Genomic DNA, 4,348 nt, shown 5'->3' on the forward strand with positions numbered 1-4,348 from the left:
AATTCGTTTTGCTGAATGGGGGGCTGCGCCCCCCAAACCCCCGCTACACTAGCCCAGACCTAACCCATTTTGTAATAGCGGTATCAAACTAAATTGAACAGCATCATATTGAATTCGTTTTGCCGACTGGGGTCTGCGCCCCCCAGACCCCCGCTACAATAGCCCAGACCTAACCCACTTTGTAATAGTGGTATCATATTAAATTGAACAGCATCGTACTTAATTCGTTTTGCTGAATGGGGGGCTGCGCCCCCAAACCCCCGCTACACTAGCCCAGACCTAACCCATTTTGTAATAGCGGTATCAAATTAAATTGAACAGCATCGTACTAAATTCGTTTTGCTGACAGGGGGTCTGCGCCCCCCAGACCCCCGCTACACTAGCCCAGACCTAACCCCCTTTGTAATAGCGGTATCATATTAAATTGAACAGCATCATGTTGAATTCGTTTTGCTGACTGGGGTCTGCGCGCCCCAGACCCCCGCAACACTAGCCCGGACCTAACCCACTTTGTAATAGCGGTATCATATTAAATTGAACAGCATCGTACTAAATTCGTTTTGCTGAATGGGGGGCTGCGCCCCCCAAACCCCCGCTACACTAGCCCAGACCTAACCCATTTTGTAATAGCGGTATCAAATTAAATTGAACAGCATCATATTGAATTCGTTTTGCTGACTGGGGTCTGCGCCCCCCAGACCCCCGCTACACTAGCCCAGACCTAACCCACTTTGTAATAGTGGTATCATATTAAATTGAACAGCATCGTACATAATTCGTTTTGCTGAATGGGGGGCTGCGCCCCCCAAACCCCCGCTACACTAGCCCAGACCTAACCCATTTTGTAATAGCTGTATCAAATTAAATTGAACAGCATCATATTGAATTCGTTTTGCTGACAGGGGTCTGCGCCCCCCAGACCCCCGCTACACTAGCCCAGACCTAACCCACTTTGTAATAGTGGTATCATATTAAATTGAACAGCATCGTACATAATTCGTTTTGCTGAATGGGGGGCTGCGCCCCCCAAACCCCCGCTACACTAGCCCAGACCTAACCCATTTTGTAATAGCGGTATCAAATTAAATTGAACAGCATCGTACTAAATTCGTTTTGCTGACAGGGGTCTGCGCCCCCCAAACCCCCGCTACACTAGCCCAGACCTAACCCATTTTGTAATAGCGGTATCAAATTAAATTGAACAGCATCATATTGAATTCGTTTTGCTGACTGGGGTCTGCGCCCCCCAAACCCCCGCTACACCAGCCCAGACCTAACCCATTTTGTAATAGCGGTATCAAATTAAATTGAGCAGCATCATATTGAATTCGTTTTGCTGACAGGGGTCTGCGCCCCCCAGTCCCCCGCTACACTAGCCCAGACCTAACCCCCTTTGTAATAGCGGTATCATATTAAATTGAACAGCATCATATTGAATTCGTTTTGCTGACTGGGGTCTGCGCGCCCCAAACCCCCGCAACACTGGCCCAGACCTAGCCCATTTTGTAATGACTGTATTGGAACTGCGTTAGGGCTAGTTTAGAATTGGTTAGGTGAAGTAATGCGGAGAGCAGTTTCGCCTGCGTCCCGGGATGCTTGTTGGCATGAGTGGTGTCTGAATGAGTAAAGACGGATGAGACACTTGTGGGGTATGGTGAGTCAGATTCTCAAACTACCCATATATTCTTCTGAGGCATGGGTGCCTATCCAAGGATCTCCTTCGGTATCTAAAACAGAAATAAAAAAAAAAAACAAAAAAAAAAAAAAAAAATGAATATGGACTGTGTTAGGACTGAATTGGATAAGGTCTGGGTTACGTCTCGGTTAGGTCTGAGTTAGGACTGGTTTAAGACTGGGTTAGGACTGGGTTAGGACTGGGTTAGGACTGGGTTAGGTCTGGGTTAGGTCTGGGTTATTTCTGGGTTAGGTCTGGGTTAGGTCTGGGTTAGGTCTGGGTTAGGTCTGGGTTAGGACTGGATTAGGTCTGGGTTAGGACTGGGTTAGTACTGGGTTAGGACTGGGTTAGGTCTGGGTTAGGTCTGGGTTATTTCTGGGTTAGGTCTGGGTTAGGTCTGGGTTAGGTCTGGGTTAGGGCTGGGTTAGGTCTGGGTTAGGTCTGGGTCAGGTCTGGGGTATTTCTGGGTTAGGACTGGGTTAGGTCTGGGTTAGGTCTGGGTTATTTCTGGGTTAGGTCTGGGTTAGGTCTGGGTTAGGTCTGGGTTAGGTCTGGGTTAGGTCTGGGTTAGGTCTGGGTTAGGACTGGGTTAGTACTGGGTTAGGACTGGGTTAGGTCTGGGTTAGGTCTGGGTTATTTCTGGGTTAGGTCTGGGTTAGGTCTGGGTTAGGTCTGGGTTAGGATTGGGTTAGGTCTGGTTTAGGACTGGGTTAGGTCTAGGTTAGGACTGGGTTAGGTCTGGGTTAGGTCTGGGTTAGGACTGGGTTAGGTCTGGGTTAGGACTGGGTTAGTACTGGGTTAGGACTGGGTTAGGTCTGGGTTAGGTCTGGGTTATTTCTGGGTTAGGTCTGGGTTAGGTCTGGGTTAGGTCTGGGTTAGGGCTGGGTTAGGTCTGGGTTAGGTCTGGGTCAGGTCTGGGGTATTTCTGGGTTAGGACTGGGTTAGGTCTGGGTTAGGTCTGGGTTATTTCTGGGTTAGGTCTGGGTTAGGTCTGGGTTAGGTCTGGGTTAGGTCTGGGTTAGGTCTGGGTTAGGTCTGGGTTAGGACTGGGTTAGTACTGGGTTAGGACTGGGTTAGGTCTGGGTTAGGTCTGGGTTATTTCTGGGTTAGGTCTGGGTTAGGTCTGGGTTAGGTCTGGGTTAGGGCTGGGTTAGGACTGGGTTAGGACTGGGTTAGGTCTGGGTTAGGACTGGGTTAGGACTGGGTTAGGTCTGGGTTAGGTCTGGGTTAGGACTGGGTTAGGTCTGGGTTAGGACTGGGCTAGGACTGGGTTAGGTCTGGGTTAGGTCTGGGTTAGGTTTGGGTTAGGACTGGGTAGGTTCTGGGTTAGGACTTGGTTAGGACTAGGTTAGGACTGTGTTAGGACTGGGTTAGGTCTGGGTTAGGTCTGGGTTAGGACTGGGTTAGGTCTGGGTTAGGACTGGGTTAGGTCTGGGTTAGGTCTGGGTTCGGTCTGGGTTAGGTCTGGGTTAGGTCTGGGTTAGGACTGGGTTAGGACTGGGTTAGGTCTGGGTTAGGACTGGGTTAGGACTGGGTTAGGTCTGGGTTAGGACTGGGTTAGGACTGGGTTAGGTCTGGGTTAGGACTGGGTTAGGACTGGGTTAGGTCTGGGTTAGGTCTGGGTTAGGACTGGGTTAGGTCTGGGTTAGGACTGGGTTAGGTCTGGGTTAGTACTGGATTTGGTTAGGTCTGGGTTAGGTCTGGGTTAGGTCTGGGTTAGGACTGGGTTAGGACTGGGTTAGGTCTGGGTTAGGACTGGGTTAGGACTGGGTTAGGACTGGGTTAGGTCTGGGTTAGGTCTGGGTTATTTCTGGGTTAGGTCTGGGTTAGGTCTGGGTTAGGTCTGGGTTAGGTCTGGGTTAGGTCTGGGTTAGGTCTGGGTTAGGACTGGGTTAGGACTGGGTTAGGTCTGGGTTAGGTCTGGGTTAGGACTGGGTTAGGTCTGGGTTAGGACTGGGTTAGGTCTGGGTTAGGTCTGGGTTCGGTCTGGGTTAGGACTGGGTTAGGACTGGGTTAGGTCTGGGTTAGGTCTGGGTTAGGACTGGGTTAGGTCTGGGTTAGGTCTGGGTTCGGTCTGGGTTAGGTCTGGGTTAGGTCTGGCTTAGGACTGGGTTAGGACTGGGTTAGGTCTGGGTTAGGACTGGGTTAGGTCTGGGTTAGGACTGGGTTAGGACTGGGTTAGGTCTGGGTTAGGACTGGGTTAGGACTGGGTTAGGTCTGGGTTAGGTCTGGGTTAGGACTGGGTTAGGTCTGGGTTAGGACTGGGTTAGGTCTGGGTTATTTCTGGGTTAGGTCTGGGTTAGGTCTGGGTTAGGTCTGGGTTAGGTCTGGGTTAGGTCTGGGTTAGGTCTGGGTTAGGACTGGGTTAGGTCTGGGTTAGGTCTGGGTTAGGACTGGGTTAGGTCTGGGTTAGGACTGGGTTAGGTCTGGGTTAGGTCTGGGTTCGGTCTGGGTTAGGACTGGGTTAGGTCTGGGTTAGGTCTGGGTTAGGTCTGGGTTAGGTCTGGGTTAGGTCTGGGTTAGGTCTGGGTTAGGACTGGGTTAGGACTGGGTTAGGTCTGGGTTAGGTCTGGGTTAGGACTGGGTTAGGTCTGGGTTAGTACTGGGTTAGGACTGGGTTAGGTCTGGGTTGGTACTGGATTTGGTTTGGTCGGGCTTCGGTTGAGACTAGAT

Source organism: Colletes latitarsis, unplaced genomic scaffold (genome assembly GCF_051014445.1).
Source record: "Colletes latitarsis isolate SP2378_abdomen unplaced genomic scaffold, iyColLati1 scaffold0123, whole genome shotgun sequence".
Lineage (NCBI taxonomy): Eukaryota > Metazoa > Arthropoda > Insecta > Hymenoptera > Colletidae > Colletes > Colletes latitarsis.